We start from the raw sequence: 26,480 nt of genomic DNA on the forward strand, positions 1-26,480 counted from the left end.
AAGGTCAAAGGCACATTTATATAGTTAATGGGAATATAGAAGAGCCATTCAGAGCCTCCCTGCCAGGCTATCTAACTGGACTAATGCCTACTCATTTCTGTGTCTACTTACAGAAACTGCAGAAATTCATGGTTGTACCATGGTTCCTCAAACAACAATGTTATGGCAAATGAGCTTTATAATAAAATATCCATATTGTCAAATTAGCTAATGCACCTTGAAATTGGTAATAAGAAATGGCTTCTAAGACTCAGAATTAAACATATGTTAAAACCACTTAAACTAAAACAAAATTTGCAGTGAAATACCATATGAAACTACCAATTCATTTAATCGTGCAAATGCTGAGAATATTCAAGGCAAATGTCATTGTATTCCCAATGTACCTTTATTAAATGCTTTCCTGTCACTTAGCTTTAACTCTAGTGAGAATACTAGCATTTATTGAGCACTTACTATATATCAAGCCTTTTATATTTAAAATACCTTCTAAAAATGTAAGGCAACCTTTGGAGGTGTAGGGATTGATATCTCAGTTTTTAGATGTGGAATGAAGTCTCAGAGAGTCTCAGGAACTGGCCCACAATTGGAGGGGAGTAACAGTAGATGCAGGGTTTGGCCTTAAGGTCAGTATGCTTTGCAGAACACCAAGCTGTTCCAGTCTGCTATTTATGGGACCGTAGAGGGGAAAAAAGAGAAAATTGCATTACTTTCTTATTTGCCCACATTTCATGTTCCATTTTCTGATATGAACCTTGCACTTCAACCAGCTGCCTTTTGTCCCCTGTAGCATGGTTTTCAGTATTGAAGCTTAACTTACCCTGTGCCTGGGCCTCTAACACCCTCCTCTGTCCCCTCTCCCCACCCCAGTTGTCCCCAGTGTTTCAGGTTCCAGCTTTGTTCATTTCCTGCATAAACATTCCCTTGTGCATTCTAACTTTAAAAAAATTCCTTGTTTATCATTTTGACATTGTACATTTGTTTATTATTAATGTGTGCATGCATGTGTGTGCGATTACCCAACTAGAGCATCAGCTTTCAGAAGATAGCAACTCTTGTAATACCTTTCGCAGTGTTAATACGTAGTAGGTCATTAATAATTTCTAGAACTCTAAAAGGTTGTATCATTTGTGTCTGTGTTGTTGGCATGTAGGTAGGCAGTAGGTAGTTTTTAAGGCATACTTTTCTAATTGGTGAATATTGAGTCATGTAAGAGGTTCCTGTCAAACCATGAATGCTAGAGTTTTCTGTCCTCCTGCTAGTGTTTTCTAACACCTTCCTGGGAATCCAAACAGATGGACACGTCTGGAATGACTTAGCAGCTGCTTCGGTTTTACTGTAGGATATCTAGGGAACACTTAAGACTTGCTTTGCCTTGTTTATGGTTTCTTAACTCAAAGGCTCCGGGTCATGAGGAAATGCAAGGGTGGGGGTGGAAAGGTAATAAAGATGTACGTCAGAATTACATTTTCCCTTAAGAGATTTTCATTCTTTGTAGAGCTGAGATTTGTAATTTCTGTGAAAGATTCATGTCTGCCCAAAAATGCTTGCGAAATTGCTATGATTTAAGCTTTAACTATAAAAGATAGTTGAGGTGGGTGATTTTAAAAGTGTTATCTCTATTCATACTTTTTATTGTCACTGTCTTATAAAATAAAGATAACAGTTTTACTAAAAAGCATATATGTGTGTATATAATCTCTATATGTTAATGCGTATATGTGTATACATGTATATGTATTTCCCTGTATTTATCTTTTTCTATATGAAGATATTTTATTTCAGAAAATGATTTGACAGGAGGCCAGACTACCAGCTTATCATTTCTAGGAAAAACATTCTTTACCTTGTGGTGGATCACAGTGACCTGAGGCGTGGAACTCATTGCCCAAAATTGTGTAACAGCTCACGTGCATTTTCAGTACCATATTAATTGTACAAAACACAATTGAGGATATTAAAGGAATATAGGGTAGAGTGGAGTGGGCGGGGGACTTTATATACACACAAAACAGGGAAGGTTTTAGTTAAATAGAAGTTTTTGACTTACAAAAAGGATACATTAAAGTTTTTTTGTAGGCATAATACATAAAAGTGAATTGAGGGAACTATAGGAATTGTATTTGTGTAAAGAAGTAGTTTTAGGATAGGAAAACCCTTAACGAAAACCTGCATTGTAAAGTGGAGATTGGAATACAGAATTGCTGGGAAGATGGAGGCAGCTAGTGAAAGACTGGATGTGGGGACTGTTGTCTGTGACCTGGCCTTGTCTCAGCTCTCAGAGGTCATGCTGACTCTTAGCTTAGAAATACCACCTCTTTCAAAGCATAAACCTAAATTGAAAGTACTAATTATTAAAGTTTGCTTTCTTAGGTGCTCCCTTTTGTTTTTCTTCAGGTGTAAATTCATCAGTATTTTCAGGACTATGAGGAGGAAATGTATTTCCCTTTCTTCTGGCAATTTGGCTATTTTTTGTGTTGTTTCTGGCTCCATAAATGGAGAGGCATCTGTACCATGCCTTATATCATGCCCAGCAATTTTTTAAACATAATTGTTCCTTAGCAAATAATTGCGGTCTGGGATGACTTTTATTGAGCTTGATTGAATTAAGGTTATGTATGAAAATGAGTTAGTTAAAACTTAATCTATTAACCAGGGAATGATGAAAACATCAGAAAAGCAGTCATTCATGGGAATTAAATATTCTTTCACATAAGTGGGCAACATGGTTGCCTTGGCATCCCTTCTGCACTGACTATGTGGTTGTGACATCAGGGCGCAAAGCATACGGTGTCGGCATAGAAGGGGATTTTGCCCTGACGTGACTTTGAATGTTATATTGGACATTAATACTAATTGGGAGTCTGCCTCACTGTAAGAAGTGGCACCTCACCTTTTTTTTAGTATAATTAGCTTTTTAAAATATAGTACCCTAAGGGGCAGTTTGTAAGCTGTGCTATAAATCCAGTTGCTTTGAGATAGTTCATTGGTGGCTTTGGATAGATCTTTAAGATAGAGCACCTGAAAAATCTATTCTTTTTTAAAAAAATTTTATTTATTTATCTTTAGAGGGGAAGGGAAGGAGAGAGGGAGAGAAATATCAATGTATGGTTGCCTCTCATGAGTCCCCTGCTGGGAACTGGCCTGCAACCTAGGCATGTGCCCTGACTGGGAATCGAGCCGCAACCATGTGGTTCGCAGGCCCGTGAAAAATCTATTCTTAATAAGGGTCAGATAATAGATATTTCATAGGTAGCTGATCTACCTGCCCTGATGAAGTTTTCCAGGGGGACTCCTGAGCTGTGCCAGATAGTCCTAGCTAGGTGTGCATCCTATGGGATGCAGTGCCATGGGTGGGAATTAGAGGTCTTGTGAAGGAAAAGGGGACACATTCTTAATGAGGCTGTGGGAACTAAGTAATGGGGAGTCAAGAATCCAAGGCCTTGGATGGGTGAGAGTGGGGTTTGAGAGGAAGCTGAAGTAGGACCCAGAGAACACAGAGAAGCAAGAGTTGGCTCAGGTGCAAATCTACTCTGGCTTTGGTCTAAAGGCACATTCAAAATGGGAGGGAGGTGGGGAGCATGGGGTGGGGGGGCTGGGATGGGATAAACAGGCAAAAAACTGTACTTGAAAAATAACTAAATAAAATTATTGAGGAAAAAAAAGGCACATTCAAATCACTATTTTGCAGGGTTGTGTTCACACTTTAGGCATCTCCCCCTGCTTGCCCATCTGCCCTCCTGACATGTCACATAGCCATCGAATAACATCATATACTTCAACATACACAATTCGAATAACAACATATATATACTTCATCATACTTTGTGAAGTACTTGTAATTTAAATGTAGAATAGCTTATACTGAAACCGTATTTCTGAAGTTACTCACTTGGGCTTTGTAAAGGCCAGGTAAAATCTGGAGTCTCTTTAAGTCTGACTATCAAAGGAAGTCTGTTTCAAGCAGGGTCTTCAGGCTTGCAAAGGACTCTGCTCTGTGACTGAATCCCTGGCTTCTCTCCCCTAGTCAGTGAAGTCCAATGTGACTTCTTTGTTCTCCTAAGAGTTAAAAACTCATATAGGCTGCAGCATAGGCAACCTCCTTCCTCTCTACTCATCATAGGTGATAAATTTATTGGGCAGTAAAATCAAAGTAAGGTATAGTTATGGTCTGTTTTGGGGGTATATGTAAGATTGGCAAGAAACAATCTATGAGGGTATCTGAAGATTATTGATAGTTTATTTTGATTTTAAAAGAAGTTCAGTATATAGCATATATTAGCACATGCCATTTCTCAGATAGCATGTCCTCACTTCTTAGACTAAAAAGTAAACCAGTCTTTAACCAAAATAAAAATTAAACCCATTCTGTCAAAATTAATGGTAGATGCTCCTCTCTCAATTTTGGCAATACAAACTGTATTGAATTTCTAACTTATACCAATTGATTTTTCTGACAATTATTTATAGTTATTTTTTTACTTCACAATTTTTACTCATTTATTTACAGTATTTATTATAATGATTCTCTATATTGGCTTTTATGGATTTATATGAAGGAAAGGTATGCAAATGAATATGATAGTATATGTAATTTCTTAAAGTAGCATTTTAATAATATTACTTACCTTTGTTCTGATAATTAAGAATTATATGTTGCCTTAGTAAAAAGTCATTTATTTTGAAAATATTCATATGTATTCTTTGTAGATAGCTTCAAAGATCTGAATTTATGCTTTTATCCCTATCTTTGTTTTAAAAAAATATGGATGAATGAGTAGTACCTTACATAAAGCTAGATGAGATAGTTTAATATTTTACTCATTCTTTCCAGATATTATTTTCTTCAGTAGTATTGGCCGACAACTGGATCCTCTGAATCTAATAGGATTACTCAGTTTCTCACATGAATCATTACATATTTTTTTAAATTTCTATTTTTTAATTCTTTTTAAAGTAATTTTTTACTTTTCAATTACAGTGGACATACAATATTATATTAGTTTCAGGTGTATAACCCAGTAATTAGACATTATATATAACTTACAAAGTGATCATCTTGGTAAACCCAGTACTCATCTGATACCATACGCAGCTACTAGAATATTACTAGCTATATTCCCTATGCTCTGCTTTACTTCCCCATGACTATTCTGTACCTACCAATTTGCACTTCTGTATCCCTTAACCTTTTTCATCCAATATTCCTCCCTCCCATCTGGTAACCATCAAAATATTCTTTGTATGTATGAGTCTGTTTCTGTTGAGCTTATTCATTTATTTAGTTTAGTTGTTGATAGATACATATTTATTGCCATTTTATTAATATATTTTATTCTTCTCTTCTCCTTTTCTTCATACCTCTCCTTCTCCTCCTCTTCCTCCTTCTGCTGCTCATTCTGCTCCTGCTCCTCTTTCTTCTTCTAGAAGCTTTTTAACATTTCATGTACTACTGGTTTGGTGTGATGAACTCCTTTAGCTTTTTCTCTTCTGGAAAGCTCTTTATATGTTCTTCAATTCTAAATGATAGCTTTGCTGGGTAGAGTAATCTTGGTTGTAGGTTCTTGCTTTTCATCAATTTGAATATTTCTTGCCAGTCCCTTCTGGCCTGCAAAGTTTCTGTTGAGAAATCAGCTGACAGTCTTATGGGAACTTTCTTACAGGTAACTAACTGCTTGTCTCTTGCTGCTTTTAAAATTCTCATTTTGTCTTTAATCATTTGCACTTTAATTGTGATGTGTCTTGGTGTGGGGCTCTTTGGATTCATCTTGTTTGGGACTCTCTGTGTTTTCTGGACTTGTATGTCTGTTTCCTTCATGAGGTTATGGAAGTTTTCTGTCATTTTTTTTCAAATAGGCTTTCAGTTTCTTGCTCTCTCTTCTCTTTCTGGCTCTCCCATGATGCAAATGGTGGTACACTTGAAGCTATCCCAGAGGCCCTTTACAGTATCCTCACTTTTTGAATTCTTTTTTCTATTTGCTGTTCTGATTGGGTGCTTTTTGCTTCCTTATATTCCAAATTCCTGATTTGATTCTCAGCTTTGTCTAGTCTACTGTTGATTCCCTATAAATTATTCTTCATTACATTTAGTGTATTCTTCATTTCTGACTGATTCTCTTTTATGGTTTCCATGTCTTTCTTTATGCTGTTGAAGTTCTTACTAAATTCCAATACTCTTCCCCTAATTTAATTGAGCATCCTTATAACCAGTGTTTTGAACTCTGTATCTAGTAGATTGTTTGTCTCAATTTTGGTTAGTTCTTTATATGGAGTTTTGTTCTGTTCTTTCATTTGGGACACATTTCTTTGTCTCCTCATTTCAGCAGCCTCCCTGTGTTTGTTTCTATGTATTAGGTAGAGGAGCTGTGTCTCCTGGGCTTGGTAGTATGGTCTAATGTAGTAGGTGTCCTGTAGGGTCTGGTGGCACAGCCTCCCTTTTCACCTGAGCTGGGCTCTTTAGTTGCACCTGCCCCGCTCCCCATGTGGGCTTTGTACACATTCCCGTTGTTGAGCCTTGATTGCTGTTGTCACCTCAGTGGGAGAGGTTTACCTCCAGGCCAATTGGCTACAAAGGACTGGCTGCTACCACCGTGGAGAATCAGCTGTGCAGAGTCACACCCCATGGAGCAGAACTCGTGTCAGCGAGGCTGTGGTGCTTGCTGGCTGCTCCTTAAGTGCGTCACTTGTGGAGATGGTTGGGTGGTATTCTGATGTGGTCTGAAGGTGTCCACCATGTGCATTTGCCCTGGGGCCTCCTAGGAGGTGTAGGCCAATGTCAGCTGCTGCCTGTGCCCTGCCTGGGGTACTTTGCATGAGCTACAAAGTGATCTGCAGATGGCTGCTACTTGTGCTGGGCTTGGAGGTACCCAGGAGAGGCCACGTTGCAAACTGAGGCTGGCTGCTGCTTGTGCCAAGACTGAGGTCACTTAGCAAGTACTGGGCACACTGAGGGCAGATGCTGCTTGAGAGATTTAGGAATGTCTGAAGTATGAGCCAAGATAGGCCATTCCTACGGAAAAGCCACCAGAAACACCTAGGGTGGGCCCACAAGTTGAGTGGGGTGGGATCCCAGGGAAGGACCAGGTTGAGGCAGACAGTGATAGCCAGATTGACGGCCACTGAGATGTGGCTCCCTCCTGCTGGCTCTGCTGGGGGAGGGGTCAACAAAGGAATAATGGCCTCTGACAGCACTTCTGTCTGGGAGAAAGCTTCCTCTCTAAGTCTCACCCTGATGCCAGGACTTAGCTTCCTAGCTTTGGAACCATGGAGTAAGGAGGCCTGGTAAGGTTTGGACCCCTTCTCCTCTGAGGGTACCTCTGCAGTGAAAATATCCTTCCAATTTTTACCCACCATCTGTGGGTGTGGGACCAGCCTCTGCTTCTCTGTGCCCCTCCTACCACTCTCCATGTGGCTTCTTTATATTCTGAGTTTGTAGAACTTCTGTTCAGCTATAATTCAGGCAGTTCTGAATCATGGTTTTTTCTATAGTGTAGTTGTAATTTTGATGTGGTTGTGGGAGGATGTGAGCACTGCATTTACCTATGCTGCCATCCTGACCAGAAGCCAGTCATTACACATTTTTATATTTAATGTGTAAGAGCCAGTTCTTCCATACTATAGTGACTGATTAGGGAAAAAATTCAGTCAAACCATAAAATGACCAATTTTGGTAAACCTATAAGCTGATAAGTGATGCCTGATTTCTAGAGGATGTTATAATGTACTCATGGTAAAGAAATACATTGTCTTGATCTTTAGGGGTGCAGGAAATTGCCTTAGTTGAGTGTCAATTTAGTATAAATGAAGCACCCTAGAAACTAAATGAATGTCTCACATAGAAACTGAAATAACTTATTCTTAAAAATGATACAGTGTAGTTATATGTTTCTCTTTGCAGTATAATGTCAAATTTTCCCTCTAATTTGTGTGCATACCTTTTTGCTGATTTTCATCTTACATTTACTGGATCACTCATAGCTAGAAAGTAATTGTTTATGACCAGCTTTTCTCTATTTGTATGTGTCTTCCCATCCCCCTTAAAAAACTATCTTGTTTCACTCATTAATTTTAAAATATTTAAAAAGTAAATTTAAGTTATTAATATCCAAATCACAGTTTACCTGGTTGGGTTGAGCCAGTCATTTACAGAACATAAAACAACTAGTCAGGATGCCAGCATAACATCATGTTTTTTCAGGGGATTTGTCTGTAATTCTACACTTGCTTTGCAAACAGATTGCTGTAATTCTTTGTAACTTTTATCTCAGAATTCCCATTGAGTAATTTTAATGACTGTCTTTTTATTCAAGTTGACCAAAAAACACTTTAGTACATTTTTTCTAAACAGTGTTAACAGAGAGAGTTTTACTAACTTGTTTGATTTTGATAGTTTGGTCATTAATTTCATTTGGGGGGATTATTTTGGTAAAGGACAGTAAGTGTTAGCTGTGTTTGAAAGGCCTTTGTGGCTCACCATTTTAACTACTTTGCTATGACCATTCACAGAATCCTGCTGCATCACGGGAGCTGGGAATTCTGATGTTCCATTGAGATCACAATGGAAAGTCTTGACTTGACTGGTAAGAACAGCACTGAAGGTGCCATCTTACTTACTTAACTCAAAGCAGTGAAGCAGTCAAGGACGACGTGTCCTCAGAGCAGATCTCAACTTTTTCTTACCTGATGCATTCACCTTCCTTATTGATCAGAGAAGTGTGATAATTGTGGTTTTTTTTTCTTGTCAATTTTATTGTATTTTTAAAGTGGCATTTTAATCTCCATCATCACGTAAGTTATTTCTTTAAAATCCTGAATTTATATAAACTATTTCACAGTTTCTAATTGTTTCTCCATAGTAATATACTATTGGTGAAAAGTCAATTTATTCAAGTACTGAATATCTAGAGGTTACATAACTAAAGAGTAAATTGGTCTATTCCCCAAAAGCTATTTTTGCACTGCCTTATGTTGTAATCAAAATGTTAATCAGTATCAAAGCATTATGGAAGGTGTTTTTTACCTAATAAAAATAATAGAGGAATGTATGGCAGCATCATGATACTGTTTTGAATGTGAAAACCACCCAATGAAGAAAAAGTTGAGATTATAAAATATATACAGGTGACAAATTATATCAAACTCTGCAACTCACAAATGCTATGTCTGGCCTCTTGTGTATGTTACTTTCAAAGTTGTTTCTTCAAGGAAAAAAGTTTTAATAGTTTCAAATATGGCAATATATATTACATTTAATTTTAATAATGGTTACTTAATCATTCAAATTTCTCATTTGAGGATAAAATGTATGATTGCCCTACTGATGGCTAAACACTTTATGGTGAATTGATGATTTATAAGACTTAGGGATTTGTTGTAAATTGAAATAAACAAATATAGTAAAAGGTGAAAGATTTATACAATCTGAAGAGAAACAAGACTTTAAAAAATGAACAAATATAGAAAATATGGTTTAGCTCAGTTTCCAGGGCATGAACTTATTCTTTAATTTTTGATTAATTCAAAATTAATCTTAAATATTTTCTGTTTTAAGTATTTTTGTTTGCTAGCTTATTACATTTGTTTAGAACATCCGTGCTGCTTGTTTCAGTAGATATATGGCTGAATGCTGTTTTAATAATGTGAGCATAAATACAAGGCCTATGCTGAATGTTACCCATGTAGGATCATACACCTAGTAAAAATGTACGCAGTTTAGCTCGAATGTGTGTTCACTGGGAATTTTAACACCCAAGAAAATCTTAATGCCATTGAGAAGATTAGGATTTAGTTACTTTTTCTCCTTTTTGTGCTGTCTTTTAAGACAAAATTAAGTTAGACCAACACATTCTAGATTTAAGAATGCCAGTTAGCATACAGTTGACTATGGTTTTACTGGATCAGCAAAATGGACTATAGTATAGTTGAATATTGATACTAAAATTTCAAATAAGAGAGTTGAGCATAGTGAGATTTTAAAGAATCAATTTGCAGCAGAATTCTGAATTTCATAAACTTGAATACATACTATCTGACCTGTTCAGAAAACTAAATTGTTAATCATTTGTTGACGACAGTCTTGACTTTTAAGTAGCCATTTGATTATGATTTTTGAATGTTAGTCTGATTAGTTCAGTAAAATATTTTATTGACTATTAAAATATTTAGTCAATAAAAATACTACATTAACTAAAGTTATACTAAATATTTTATTTATATGTTAATATCATATTATTCATAATGTAAGCAGAAGTTGACAAGTTTAAATTGCTGATAAAATTTAAGAACATCAATTAAAAATGACTAACATTTTCTATATGCTTCTAGCTTATATATATATATATATATATATATATTCATCTTAAATGTTGTGTTAACTAAGAAATAGGAAAGATGCCATTCAAAAGCAGCAATAATTTATGGAAAAAATCCTGGAAAATGTTTGGTGGCAAAAGGATGCTAGGGCCCAATAAATCTAAGAGACACGTCATATCATTCAGCATAGGCAAAGTTATGTTTCATTATCCAACGAATTCCCAGTGTTATCAGTTCACTCATGTTTACAATCCTGATGAGTCTGCTGCCTCTCTGCTCCATGTCCTCTTTGTTCCTGGACCAAAGCTGAAGGCACAGCCTCTCTAATTATCTAGGATGTACAAGTATTGTGGCAGAAGGAGGAAGGGTGGTGGTGGAATAGTGGCTCTTTAAACTGCTACTTAAAAGTGGCATGTCACTACCCCTTATGTTTCCTTGGCCAAAGCATGTCACATGACCAACCCTCCTGTCACGGAGTAGGAGTAGCTTTTTGAGAGGGGTGGAGTAGGGAAAGGCTGATAGGGAGGCACTGCGCATATTTTCATTATAATATCTAATAATATAAATAACCCCATTAATAGCTCTTCTAAAGAGACAGACTACACATTGTATATTTAGCTTCCAAGAAATTCCATAGTAAATGTATCTGTTTAACATGTAAAATTATTTGACCATGAATTCTTTTCTTATTACATGGAACACAGTGAGCTGTTACACGCTGTCCGTAACAAGCTTTAAGGAATGAGGAATTGATCAAATTCAAGAGACTCTTGATGTTTTTGAACATTAGGACTTTTTCTACCATGCAGTGAGCGTCTGTGGTATACATAATAGACTTAAATTACAGTTTTTATAAGTACTTTTAAAACAAATGGAAATTACTGTGGACCCTCTTTTGTTTACATTCAGAATTAGAGAAGGGAAGTAATGGTACTCATAATAATTTCTTGCCTATGTTTAATAGGTTTCAGAACTTTGACAGATGTTACCAAACTGAATGTATATAGAGAATGACAAAATGAATATTTTGCTTTTCCTGTAGACTACAATAATTTTACCAGATAACAGTAGCCAAGTAACTCCTCTTAAAATCAGTTTGAATAGTCATTCTGGAGAGAGAGAATGCAGACACTGTAGGGAGGTTAACAATTGTATATGAGCAGTTTTCTCAGATACTCCAACTGAGGTCCTATTCACTGTACAATACTTTATTGTCTCCTAAGTCTTCTAGAAAACTTCTAGGCATAGAAAACTCAGCCAGTGTTGATTTGATTAGTTCCACCGGTATTATTAAACATTGCTACCAGACCTGTGTGGATAGATGACCAGACCTAGATGATATAAAAATCTAGGAGTATAGAAACAATGCCTTTTTTTGATAGTTTTTAGTTCCTTACGACTAGGGGAAAGGAACATTCTTAGACATCTGTGGATTCAGGGAAACAGGCATAAATCCTGTATCTGGCACTTTTTAACTGAAGGAGTTTAGGCAGTTGTTTAACCTCTCTGCAATTTTGTGTTGTCCTCTTATTATGGGATAATGATCTCTACCTTGTGGGATTGTGATAATAAATGAAGTAGTTCTATCAAGTGCTTCCCATGTGCCAGGTCTCATACATTGCCTGGCACTTGGGAAACACTCAAGAAGTAGTACTTTTAAAAAAGAAAAATGTGGTCAAAATTTAGGAATTTTCAATGCACTATAAAATACCTTTAAAACATCTGACAGTATGTGTATGTCTAAAGTGTGTGTATTTATATATAAACACACATATCTGCCTCCAAGAGTTTTAAAAAATTATCCCGAATGCCTAAGAATCTTTGTATTCTTCTGCAGTTCTACTGAAAATTGGAAGTGGCTGTATTTTAATCAATGAATGGTTGAGTTCTATAGAAATATTAGCCACCTACAGTCTAATAATTCACTTCTTGCCACTGAGAATGTAAAAGTCCTAGGGGAAGAGTGATTTCCAAATGTGGATGGATGGTCTTTACTCTGAATATTAATGAGATCAGCATGAAAGAAAATTTTCTTGTCTGTGCCCTGGACAAAGATCAAACCCACAACCTTGGCATATCAGGATGGCTCTTCAGCCAACGGAGCTACCTGGCCAGGGCTCAAAGAAATAAAATTTTATGTCATCTCGTGGCAACATACAAAATCAGGAGCTAGTGGCACTCACATTTTCTTCACCATATAGAGCGAATGCTGTTGGGTTTCTCCAGAATCAGCATTTCAATTTTCAGTATTTTTCTGATGTTATTTTCCAGTGAGGGTTAAATTATGTCGACGCCTTTGTGGCCTTCTCTGTAGACACCATCCCATCATACTGTCCGAGTCAGGCCCAGCATGGTGGTATCTCACGGTGCACAGCTTTATGCTGTTTCTAAAATGAAAATTTCATTTGTTAAATTTAGAATCTAACATATATAAAAATTCAGGGGTGGAGAGTGACTTATTCTTCAAGTTGGCCCAGTTCTTTTTCTTTTTTAAATGGATCATCTTTGTTACCACCAGCCACTCATTTAGCTGCATTATCAGCAGAGTAAAACTACCTCAAAATACAAGCTTCTCATTTTTAGAGATGTTATAGTTTGCGTGGGTTGTCATAAGAAAATACCGAAGACTGAATGGCTTAACACATTTTTTCCCCACAATTCTGGAAGCTAAAAGTCCAAGATCAAGGTGTGGGCAAATTCTGGTTTTGAGAGTATCCTCACCTGGCCTTTTCTCTGTACATGAGAGAGAGCACTCCTTGGTGTCTCTTCCTCTTCAGTGAAGAGGAAGGACATCAGTTCCATTGGATGACGGCCCGAACCTAAAGTCCTTACTGAATTAACCTCCACCTACTTACAGGTTCTATCTCCAAACACAGTCACATTGGGGTTTGGGCTCTGACGTGAATTCGAGGGCAACCAATTCAGTCTGTAAGAGAGGTAATTATTTTTCTGTACCAGAGACTTAAATGGAAGTTAAAAGAAAATACTTTCTGTATTATTTAATATGTAAACAAAAAACCTAGTTTATTACAGTCATCTAAGATTCTAAAAATGTCTTTGGATCTTGGAGGTGGGAGACATTTGAATTACTGAAATAATATTTCATGTGCTTTAAAGTCACTGTGCATGAAAATGAGTTTCTTATAAGTAAAATATCAAGTTGAAAACCGGTGTGTTTTGTATAATGAAGGAATTACGTCATTGTAAAAATTAATTTCTATGTGTATTCATTATAAGAATAGAATGTATCTGGAAATTAGGTTGGGGAATAAGACAGTTGTTCTTGGGTTATGGTTATATTTGTTTCTGCTTACTTATAATCAAGCCATTTCACATTTTCCAAGACAGCATTCTTTTACTCTGTGAATCAATTGTGAATTCAAACCGAGAATGGTATATACTGTACTTAAGAGTCTGGTTAACAGGAAGAAAAGAGTATGTATTTCAAATAATGCCAGCTGGACTCAAGAAGTCCTAAATCTACCTGTTTATTGCCCTGCGTCCATCCCTTTTTTAAAATGCCCTTTTCCCTTCTTCCTTCCCCTGCTTAGAGGAAGGTAATGGTTGGTTGAATTTTAGTAGTGTAAAGGCAATTCATTGAATTATAGTACTTCTTTCTGCTTGTGGTATGTTTGTTTTATTGGGTAAGTCAGTTGATAGACATTTAGGATAAGTGATAGGTAAATAATACATTTACATATTGGATATTGACATAGACTCAACTGAACTTAGTGTTGTCTTTGAACTTTTTAAAAAATACGTGTGTTCTATCACTAGGATGATTTCAATTTCTGGTGATTTGATGCCTACTACAGAAAATATGCATATGATCAAAAACAAATAAACCCTTCTGAGTTAAACAGTTGATTGATAACATATATCATCTCACTTTGTATGTTTATAGACCAAAGGATAAGCTATTGAGCAGTCTTCTAGCTTTGGGATGTCACTTTAATTTGGTGGTTGAAATCTATCTTAATTTTTTCATCTATTCTTGATTTCAGTTTTTCCAAAAACACTATACAGACTGACTCAAGCTCGTAGCCCTGTATACAAAGCATCTCAGCAGTGCTTTTCTTCTCAAGAGTAGGATCAGTCTACTGCTCGTGGAATTTACTGGTTAAGGACAGTTTAAATAAGTTCAGGAATGACTTTGCTTTATGCTTTTAATAATTACTACTCTGAAAGGTAGTGGGTGAGTTAAGTAGTTTTATACTGAAGGCTGTATGTCCTCTGATCTCTGGACTAGAGAAGTGTGTTTCCCCAGGAAGATAAATGAATATATTGGGACAGAATTTCCAATAACATTTCTCTCAGAATTTCTGTGCAGTTTAGTATAAAATAAATGCAGCATTTCCAGGATATTCTGCATATGCACATATAAGTGTTGTATGTGTGAGCCACGCACATAGTTTTTTCATATCACCTCTTTGAGAAACGAAGGGACTTAAGTGTACACAACAGAGTATTTTTTTCGTGGCTGTAGCCCCAAAACCTAGGTACGGTGTCTGGCATAAGGAAGTTGCCCGCTAAACATTTGGTGAGTCAGTATTACAGGAGTTTACATTTCATTAACTCTGTATTCCGTTGAACTTGGTGTTAATAAGTATCTCCCGGTATACTTGGAAATAATTATTTTTCCCAGTCTGAGTTCAGGGAGAGGAATGTTCTTCAAAAATAAATCTCTCTCTTTAGGGGGGTTAAATGGTAATCGAAAAAATACGATTACAAAAGGAAAGCTCCCTGACTGATGTGGCTAAGTGGGCTGGGCATCACCCCGCAGACCGAAAGAGCGCCAGCTTGGTTCCTGCTCAGGGTACATGCCTGCATTGAGGGTTTGGTCTCCTGTTGGGGCATGGATGAGAGGCACCCAATTGATGTTTCTTTCACACATCGATGTTTCTCTCCCTCTCTTTCTCCCTCCTTTTCCCCCTAATAATAAATAGATAAACAAGTGGAAAAAATAAATAAATGTTACTTTGTGCCTTTAAGTTTGAACTTAGTCCTTTAATCAATAACTGTTAGCAGGTTTAAGAACTTAAAATGAGCAGCAAACTAACTCTGGGTACCTCCTGGCTCATTTGTAGTGTACACTTACTCAGCTGGCGTTTGATAAGACAAGTAAGACTTTTGCCAAGTGCTTCTCTAACACTCTGTCAACAGCCCTGCCAGGGAAGCACATGCAAAGGCTGTGAGATTTAAGGTAGAAACTGGTTCAGGCTCAGCTTTAGGAGATGCTGTGTGGTGCCCGAATTCAGTTAAGGTGTACCAGGAAAGGTTGACCGAAGTACACTTTTAGGTATTTTATTGTAGCAGGATGGGGCGGGGTATTTTCAGGGTGTTTCTTTACTCAAATTGATCTGTAAAGATGATACATATTATTATGTTTTGGTTTTATGTTGACTTTTATAATAAATTGCTTAGTTTAGTTTGCAGTTGTTCTTCATCTGCTGCAGTTATATTATTTTGAAAAAGTGGATGAATTATGTAATTATTTCAGTATTCCTTAGTTTTTACTATAGACCATTTATTACCAGGTGTCTCTTCATGGCAGAAAGACTGCAATTCAGGTAATGTTTTAAGGTACTTAAAACTATTACCATAGGCACTACAGTGCACAGGTTTCTTTCTTTCTTTTTTCTTTCCTCTTCTTTTGTCTGTTCTATTACAGTTGTGCCAGTTTTTCCCCCTTTTGCCCCCTCCACCCAGCCCTCCCCTCTAGCCCACAGTCAATCCCCTCTCCCTTGTCCATGGTCATGTGTCACTCATGCGTGTTCTTTGAGTGGCCTCTTCCTCCTCCTGCCACCATTCTCCCCTATACGTCTACTCCATGTTTCCATGTCTCTGGTTCTGTTTTTCTCATTAATTTATTGTGTTTATTAGATTTCTTTTATAAGTGAGGTCATATATGGTATTTGTCTTTTGCCGACTGCCTTAGAGAGTATTATCTTAGCATAATACTCTCTAGTTCCATCTGTGCTGTAGCAAAAGGTAGGACCTCTTTTTTTCTTAATTTCTGCTGCATAGTATTCCACTGTGTAAATGTACCACTGTTTTTTAATCCCCTTGTCTACAGTGGGCACTTGGGCTGTGTCCAACACTTAGCTATTGTAAATGGCTCTGCTATGAACATAGGGGTGTGTAAGTTCTTTTGAACTGGGTTTCAGGATTCTTAGGGCATAATCCCAGCAGTGGAACCACTGTCGTACAGCAGTTCCATTTTGAGTTTTTTGAGGAAATCCCATACTCTTTTCCACAGTGGCTGCACCAGTCTGCATTCCCACCAACAGTGTCCATCAATCCTCACCCTTTTGGTACCAGGGACTGGTTTGTGGAAGACAGTTTTTCCACGGATAGGGGAAGGGGTGGGGGGGATGATTTCAGGATGGTTCAAGTGCATTACACTCAAGTTCACCTCTTGCTGTGTGCCCTCGTACCTCACAGGCCCAACCAGTACCTATCTGCGGCCTGGAGGTTGAGGACCCCTGCACTAGGGTTCCCTTTTCTCCATATCCTCGCCAGCACTTCTTTTGTGAACAAAGTTTAAATAATAAAAATCTGCCTTTGATGTGGCAAAACCTCTCCCAAGCATGTTTAGTTATGAGACACTAATTACAATGAAAAGTGCCAGGTTAGAGAGATGGTGAAACCTATAAAATGTGGGGTGTCTTCATGTGCAGAATACTGTAAGCCCCCCTTGTATCCGTCCAGGCACTACCTGGTTGGACATCTGCATGAAACTCTGAGCCATGGCTTCAGTACAGTTTTGAATATCTATGTTTTTAGTATTATTAAAGTTACCAAGTCACCAAATAGGTATGTTATATTATAAAAAAGACAATAGAGAAAAATTTGAAATGAGCAGCTCCTGTCAACCCCCTTCTTAAATAAGAAACCGCTTTCTGTAGCATTAGTCAGTCCTGATACTTGATGAAGCATACAGCTCATGTTTCATTTCCTTTTTTGAAATGAACACTTAAAGGAATGATAAAGGTTTCAGGTTTGAAAGTTTAGTTCTTCCTGTTAAAATGATGGGTGTGGACTTCCTTTATTATTCACTGAGAGCTTCACTTTTTAGAGAACACAGATAAATCTTTCTAATGAGGCTGTTGTGTCTCCAGGAGTTTTTACTTGATTAAAATCATGGAATTTTTTTACCAGTTATTTCTATGGTAATAAAATATTTCAGACATTATAGTTTATAATGTGCCTGTGCAAAAATACTTTAGAACTTTTACTTTGGAATGCTAATAAACATGTATAGGCAGAAACTTAAAGGCCTCCTCGTGCGTGAAAGATTTAAGTGTATTACCTTTTTCATTTGAGCTGTTGCTTTAACTCAGAAGGGTGGGCTATGGAATCAGATGGACCCAAGACTCAGTCTAACTCAGTTGTTTGTGTGGTTGGGCCAGTGGAAAGTTAACTTAGCTTCCTTGTGCAATGGGATAAATACCAGACATGTAAGATGGTTATGAGGATTAAAAGTGCTGGAGGGTGTAATAGTAACCAGCACAGGGTAAGGCTTCTAAGAAATGTGTTTGTTATCAAAAAGAACAGTAGGTCAAAAATGGCATTTGACTTTTTTGTTGCTTAACTGTTCTTTGATATTGAATTTGAAGCGCGTCATTGTCTCCCTTCACAATGAGGTAAATGTCTGCCTTCAAATTGCACATTTTATTGTATTGGAAGTTGAATTGAATTGAATTCAAGATGGATTTGCTTTAAATCATTAGGAAATAGTAACATTTATTTTTTATATTGTTAGATATATTAAAATATTTTCTACACAACCTATGTGATAGAAGTTTCATTTTAATTATACTTTCCCCAATTAATTTTACAAGTTTATTAAAACTCAGTCAAAACTCAAATACATGAAAATATTAGGAGATAAGCCATCTGTCATTCAGTGGACTATAGTTATATTAGGAATATTACTGCTTCATACTATTGGTATTAACAAAATTATCACCCTAAACAAGTAAATTATTTTTATAATTGACATAATTTTCTTTAAAGACTATCATTATGTTAACAAAACTAGGAACCTGTATTACAAATTCTTAATGAATTTTAAAGTATGAGAGCTATTTTCATAAATTGATTATCTCAACACAATAGCTATAACATTTTTAAAAAAATTAAACAGCTACTTCAGTTAGGACCTAACTGCTAAGTTAATTCATAAACTAGAAAAGCCATAGTTTTCTTCATTTTAGGTCAGTGGTTTAGTATTCCACAATTAATTGATCCAGGAGAAGAAAGTATTTTTCTACATCTACAGAAAATTCTACCTCAGCGAAACTACTTACTTTCTAAAAATTCTCATGCACTACAACTTGTCTATTGTCTTTAGTATCAGTAACTTTCATTTATCAATTTTGACTCCACAATTAACATATGTAAACTTATTTTGAAGATGATTTAGTCCCATCTATGAGAATATCTTACTTCTTTCTAAAAGCTGCTCTGTAAGTTAACATGTATTTGTTATTTGTGGTTTTATAGAAATTCTGCCTTTTCATGGTTGGATATGCGAACATTGTAACCATAACCAGCATGGATTTTATAGGCTTCAGTTATATACTTTTTCAATTATTAGCATATATTGAAATTCTAAACCCTTCTTGCCTACTTGTTCACACTTTCTTCAGCCCTGTTGTCGTCCCTTTTAGAATATGGACTTACTATGGTATTCTCACTGGAAGTATGTTTAGTTTAAAGATAAAGTACTATATTTTGCCATGTATAAGGTACCTTTATGTGCCCAAATTTTGGGGGAGAAAAAAGGATGCACATTATACATAGGTAGTAGCTAATTCCAAATCTATATAAATGTTTCTAATTCTTCTATTTATGCTTATGTGTTAAAAGTATAACTCTAGATAGCAATAATGATGTCTGCATGTAAAATAATACCCCAGAATACAATAATCTGTTTTGTTTCTAAATATAAATTAAAAATTGAATAAAAAAATTAAAACGAGAGATTTTTTTTTGAAAATTTGGTCCAAAAATGTGGGTGTGCACTATACACAGGAGCACATTGTACATAGCAAAATACGGTAGTTACTGTCTGTTCTTCGGTGTGTTTACCTGGTAAATATTTATTAGAACTATTATGTGCATTGTGTTAGAGACTGTCAGGGTCATGATATGATGAGAGAAGGCAAAAATCTAAATAGGCAGAGAAAGGAGAGAGAAACAAATGTCATTAAGAGTTTTGAGGAAGATCTTAAATCCCAGGTAGGAGTATAAAGGAAGACTAGGCAGAGAAGGAAATACAGAAGTCTGGGAAGATGAACAAACCCCTCTGCCACTGGGACGGGGTGTCCTCATACGTAAAGGTAAAATGGGAAAGTGGTGGAAAGCCAGGTGTAAGAGGGCCTTGAGTGTCTGGGTGAGTTTATATTTCCCCCCGCTAAAGGTAGGTGAACCACTGAAAATTTTCAAGCAGACTATATACCTATAAGATGCACTTTCCCCCTCCAGATTTAGGAGGAATAATTGTTGTTAATGCTGCTTTTGAGTTCTGTTTACATTTACATTGGGGAAATATTATGTTATTAAATATTTTACCGCATTTTTTGCTTCAAAAATTTGTTTTCTATTTTTCTCCTCTAAAACCTAGGTGAGTCTTGTGGCCCAAAAAATATGGTAGGTGGGATGGGTTGTAAGGGAAAAGCAGCAGACATTGCAAGGATTGATATGGGGGCTTTAGCTCTTCTGGGTAAGAAGAAATTTATCCTTCTAATAGGGTTTGAAGTTGTAAATGGTACCACTATGAGAGAGATTATGAAGGTTGTACCCTGTATCAAGATATTTGGATTGATATATATAACACACAAAATCAAGTAAGTCTTTTCCCAACTCTCAGTGCAAAATTGGTGCTTAATTTTAATGATTCCTTCATTGAAGATGTTCTCAAACACTTGATGCCTACTACTGTTTAGCCCGTGTGTGTATGTTGGTAGCTATAGGTATTTAATCATTATAAATCTAGCTTTCACTGTCGCTCAAAGAATACAAATCCTTTCCTGTTATCTGTTCAAATTACTAATCTATAGAAATTGGCAATAGACTGAACTTGGGTTGGGGATGTAGGAAGGTATCATAAGAGAGGAGAGTGTTGAAAAGGAAGTTAAAGATCGGATTTACAAAGTGTAGGTATTTAGATAACACTACATACAGAAGTAGGGAGCCAGTAATAGAAACCGATTTGTGGGAGGAGGAGACGAAGTTTGGGATGGATTGGGTTTGAAATGCAGAGGGGATATCCATGTCATTATATATAGAATGTAGTAATAAATGTGAGATAAGTTTCAGAGATATTCAGGCTGAAGATACCAGTAGATATAACTTGAGATGTGGAGCTGAAACTTTGAAATTGGTAAAAGTAGAAAATGTGGCTTAGACAGAACTTTTGAAAACACCAACCTGTTCTTTGACAGTTGGATCTATGGTGAGAAAATCCATCAAGTATGGGACTGAGGAAGAAGGGGAAGCATTTTCAACACAAACATTGAAAAATATAGACACATCTACATATAGACACACCTGAAAAAGGTGTTTGGGTTATGTAATCCAGTGGTTCTTTGGTGAAAAGTTTTTGTTCAGTGGTCAAGGCAGAAAGCCATGTTGTGTAATGTTTCCAATATTCCCCCTTTCATTGCCAAGTGTTTTTTTATTTAAAGTATATTTTATTGCTTATGCTATTACAGTTGTCCCATTTTTTTCTCCCCTTTATTCCTGTCCACCCTGTATCTCCTCTCCCATCAGCACACCCTTCCCCCCCTTAGATTATGTCCCTGAGTTGTACGTATAAGTTCTTTGGCTTCCCCATTTTCTATACTATTCTTAACCTCCCCCTGCCTATTTTGTACGTACCATTTATGCTTCTTATTCCCTTTACCCTTACCCCCATTATCCCCTCTTCCCCTTCCTGCTGACAACCCTTCATGGGATCTCCATTTCTGTGATTCTGTTCCCATTCTAGTTGTTTGCTTAGTTTGTTTTTCTTTTTGTTTTTTAGATTCAGTTGTTGATAGTTGTTTGTTGTCATTTTACTGTTCATAGTTTTGATCTTCTTTTTCTTAGATAAGTCTCGTTAACATTTCATGTAATAAAGGCTTGATAATGATGAACTCTTTTAACTTGACCTTGGGAAGAACTTATCTGGGAGGAACTTTATCTGCCCTTCCATTCTAAGTGATAGCTTCACCGGATAGAGTAATCCTGGATGTAGGTCCTTGCTTTTCATCACTTTGAATACTTCTTTCCAGCCTCTTCTTGCCTGTAAGGTTTCTTTTGAGACAGATGATAGTCTTATGGGAATTCCTTTGTAGGTGACTGTCTCCTTTTATCTTGTGGCTTTTAAGATTCTCTCCTTATCTTTAATCTTGGGTAATGTAATGATGATGTGTCTTGGTCTGTGCTTCCTTGGGTCCAACTTTTTGGGGACACTCTGAGCTTCCTAGACTCCTTGGTAGTCTGTTTCCTTTGCCAGATTGGGGAAATCTTCTTCATTATGTTTTCATATAAAGTTTCAATTTCTTGGTCTTCCTCTTCTCCGTCTGGAACCCCTGTAATTCAGAGGTTGGAACGTTTAAAGTTATCCCAGAAGTTCCTAAGCCTGTCGTCATTTTTTTGAATTCTTGTTTCTTCATTATGTTCTTGTTGAATGTTTATTTCTTTCTCCTGGTCCAAATAATTGGTCTGAGTCCAGATTTCCCTCCCTTCACTGTTGGTTCCCTGTATGTTTTCCTTTATTTCACTTTCTATAGCCATCATTTCTTCCTTTAATTTGCAACTATATTCAACCATTTCTTTGAGCATCCTGATTACCAGTGTTTTGAACTCCGCACCTGATAGGTTGCCTATCTCCTTGTCACTTAGTTCTTTTTCTGGAGTTTTGATCTGTTCCTTCATTTGGGCCATATTTGTTTGAGTGTTATGTTGTAAGGGGAAGAGCCTTAGGTATTCTCCAGGGAAGGGCAACCCACCTTCCTGTGCTGTGGTGCTGTATGTGGGGGAGGAGCCAGAGAGGGAACAATGCCACTTGCCTGATTCTCCCCAGCTTTCAATCACTTCCCTCACTATCCACAAGGAAAGTGGGCCCTTCCTTTGCTGATTCCCAGGTGGGTGGGTTTGTGTACATTCCAGGACCCTGTGGGTGTCTCCAGGAACTCTCCTGTGAGGCTGGGAGTTTCTCCCACTGCTGCAACCCCCACAGATTTTTACAGCCAAAGGTTTTGAGGCTTTCTTTTTCCACACTGAAACCCTGGGTCATGTGGTCTGTCTCATTCCCCAATTGTTTCTCCCGGTTTATCTGCATGCGAATATGGGGCTGCCTGGTCCGCCAGCTGTTGCCTTGCCAGTGTTATCTCTGCACAGGCTACCATTGCCAAGTTTTTGATTCTCTCTTTAGCTGAAACTATATGTTGAGCCACTGTCTTCATGGAGTAATCTTTAATGATTTATAAACCCACTCCTTAGGAGCCTAAAATTCATCTTCTTTAATTATAACTCTAGTATTCTTTTCATTAAATATGTTACCATAGACAGTTTCGAATCAAAACTTATCCAGATGCTAATGTCCTATCCTGAAATGCACTGAAGTATATTGCAACTGTCTTTAAAATACTATTAGCAAATGCAGTTTCTAAATGCCTCACCTGTGGTATTTATATATATTATAATTGGTGTAACATACGGATGATTAATTATTTCCCTGTCATTGCCAGCTCTCCTTTTATATTCAGTGCAGTCAAACTTTAAATAAGGCCTACTGTCTTAATAAAGATGCTTTCAGAAAGCTCTTCAAAGTAGTAAGGCCCCCTGCACATGCAAGTTTAGGAGAGCATCAGATACAGTCAGGTACGGAGTCACTGTGTTTTTAGGTGCAGAGATTAGTTGTAAGACTCACGCTAAGTAGTAACAACCATTATAATGATAAAACTTCAGCTGCTATTTTGGCATTTTATGTGCCAAATGCATATGTGTTTGCATTTTTTTTCTAATCTTCACAATGACCCTGAGATTGCAGGTATTATTGTTCCCATTTTATACACGGAAGAACTGGGGCTCAGAATATGACAAATTAAACCTCTTGGCTAATTAAAAAGAAAGCCAAGATTCAAATCAGGTATTTCTGATTTTCAAAGACCGTGTTCTCCACATGGCTTGTGCAGTTTTATACTAGATTTTAAATTTGAGCTCTAATACCCTTGATGGCAACAGCTCACTCCAGTTTGGAAGTTCAACACCTCCTTACGTTCTTATTCTTTTCTTTCAACCAGGGAAGCAACTTTCATTTGCTTAAACATATTGCCATTTGTCATTGATGATTATCAGGCACTTTTCTGTATATTCAATACTGTTATATATATACTTAAACTTCATATCTATTCTATGAAAGATACAATAGATACATTTCCCCTTAACATTTTATTATGAACTTTCAAACATAACATTATACACATATGTATTCACTACCTATATCTAGCCATTAACATTTTGCTATACTTAATTACATATCCTTAATCCATTGATTGTCATTTTAATTTTTGATGTATTTGAAAGTAAATTATAGACATTATTACACTTGCTCTAAGTAGTTCAGTATGTGTATTATTGACTAGAGTTCAATATTTATATATTAGGTTTTTCTTTTGGTATAAAATTTACATTTAGTATAATACAGGATCTTAAATGTATATTCTCTGAGTTCTGAAAGATGCATGCACCCATGTAACCCAATACCTGTCCAGATAATAAAACATTACTATTGTAGGTATCTCTTTTTATTCCCCTTTGTAGTGAGCACACTGAAGCACACAGAGGTTAAATAATCTGCCTAAGGTCACACTGTTAGTCAGGGGCGGGGCTGGAGATGGACCTCTGAGATTTTGGCCGCAGGTCTTGTGTTCCTAACCCCACACCACCACACTGCCTATGGCTTGTCCTCACGCATGCAGGTATCCCTTTACATCCACAGCACAGATGCAGTGTTTATTTTTAACACTAGTATGCAGATGCCGAAGTAATACGCTTTGGATTAGTAAGAGTAGAAATGCTGTTCTAGAAATACATTGGTTCTTTGCAAGAGAATTACGGCAAGAGAAACTAAGAGGCAAAGAAGTTCCATTCATTGTAATAACAGGGTGAATCTCTGTATAAGGACTCTGTCTTAACTGGCACACTTGATGAATGTTTCCACACATGAAGTGGTAACTTCCTAGCGACACCACTGAGGCTCAGTGCTGCTGAGCAGTCCTGAAGTGGTACTTGAACAATGAGGGGTAGGTGATGTTCAGTATAATTTTTTATTAAGCATGTTAGTCTAGGAACAACAAATTGTGGATCTACATGTGGTATATATGAGGTCATAGCACCTTCATACCCCAGTCTCCAAACTAACAGAATCAAACAATTTGAAATTTATAGTTATGAAATTTATAAAGTTTTTGACAGAGAAGCTAAATTGAATTTTTGGCATAAAATATGAATAAGGATTTGAATAGATTGTTCTAAATTTGATTTCTGGTTTGCAATACTCAGGTGAACCTTTCCTATGAAAAGAAATTGTGTCTCTTTCCTAAATTGTGTCCATACTACAACCCAGAAGTTTGCCAGTACTCCCTGTTCACTACTCAGATAATGAAAAATTAGATATCATATATATGTATTTTTATAAAACCTTCAGTTTTACTCAAAGAGCAATTAAAAAATATATTAAAGCATTTAGTGAGCAAATCCTAGCCTATCACTAGAGGGCAGAGCAGTATCATACTTTAGGCCTTATTTGAAAATTACTGCTTTAAAAATTGCTGAACATGGAAAATATATTGCTGCACACTTGAAGGGAAATTTTTATGTATTATTATTGTCTTGCGTGAAATCCAGTAACATGCTTACACTTATATCAAAGGAGCTTTTCTGACAATCACAATAATTACTTCCTTAGAGGGCATGCTTGTTTAGAGGAAGACAGGGATTCCTAACGAGAAAATAACGGATCTTACAAAGGCTCCAACAATGAGCCATCTGTACTCTGCACCACTCTGAGATTAGACTGCAGTGTGGGCTTTTAGGTGAGCCATTATGAAAGAACAAGTTTGAGAGAAGTTTACTAGTATTTAGATCTAAGAATTTATTGAAATGTGGAGCATCTTTTGATGTTTCTGCTGAAATTTGTTGAATCATTAAGACTTTCAAATTACAATGTTGTAAAAGCAATGAGCTAATTCTGCCTCCTTTTTTAAATGTTAAAAGGTTGTCAAATGGATGTTCACTTAATTTCATCTGTTTAAAATTTTCTGTCATTCTGACTTTTATTCTGATTTATTTTTATGATGGCTTTTTAAAAATAAATGAAGCCCTGAGGTAAAGTAGCCTCATGAGTAACCTGAGTATTTCATTGTCCCAAAAGATAGAAAATTTTATCTTGACTGTGTAGTTTGAATTTCATTTTATAAAAATAGTTTGTATGTGATTCATGTCTCATAGTGACAGGATAGGATATCAGAAAAAGCACTGCGTGTGGACTCAGAAGATTTAGGGCCCCAATTAGTGTGTGCTTTCCAATGAATGACCTTGGGCAAGGCGTGTTACCCCTCTGAAGTAACCATTTTCCAAACTGGAGAGTTATTTACAGAGGGGTTGTTTTGAGGATTGTGTTTATGCCTTTGCATATGTATGACCAAAGATGAGACCCTGTAAAGATGACTTTTAATAAGGATATAAACTCAGAAAAACCTTAGAAATACCTTTGAAATGGTTGATGACATCATAAATTTAGTAACATGAGGGCACCTATTAAAGGAGTAAATATACTAAAAATGTGGTTTCCAAACCCAAACCCCAGTTCAGATTGCTGACTTCCTCCTTGTCTCTGAGTGTCTGGCTGCTTCATCTCTCTGTAACCCCTGGCTCTTTTGCTCCTCTTACTTATTCTGTCCTCTGTTTATTTCCACGTTCCCTCTCTCTGTGTCTCTCCTGACTGTCTTTGGTCTCTCTCTGTGTTTTTCTTGTCCCAGGTACCCTCAGGAAGACCCCACGCCTCTAGCGGTACCTGGTATCATCTTCAGCATGTGTATAGATGTGAAGGATTCACTGGGATATTGAGAAATACCAGAGGCGAACTGTTCCACTGTAGTAAGTCAATAAGC

The 26,480-nt window shown here is 36.8% G+C and overlaps 1 protein-coding gene across 18 annotated transcripts in view; it reads left to right on the top strand.

Moving 5' to 3' along the window:
• BBX (BBX high mobility group box domain containing) overlaps window positions 1–26,480 on the top strand; it is a 255,771-nt gene that overhangs the window by 98,106 nt on the left and 131,185 nt on the right. For 6 of the 18 annotated variants that reach the window (XM_053663011.1, XM_053663010.1, XM_053663012.1 and 3 more), the window contains one exon: window positions 8,506–8,579. The exons of 9 other annotated variants lie outside the window; for them this stretch is intronic. The gene's annotated coding sequence lies outside the window, so the exon portion shown is untranslated. Of the gene's footprint in view, window positions 1–8,505; window positions 8,580–26,348; window positions 26,467–26,480 lie in introns of all 18 variants that reach the window. 3 more of the 18 variants (XM_053663017.1, XM_053663016.1, XM_053663018.1) reach the window with 2 other exon arrangements.

Source organism: Artibeus jamaicensis, unplaced genomic scaffold (genome assembly GCF_021234435.1).
Source record: "Artibeus jamaicensis isolate MK-2021 breed Jamaican fruit bat unplaced genomic scaffold, CSHL_Jam_final contig_3126, whole genome shotgun sequence".
Classification (NCBI taxonomy): Eukaryota; Metazoa; Chordata; class Mammalia; order Chiroptera; family Phyllostomidae; genus Artibeus; species Artibeus jamaicensis.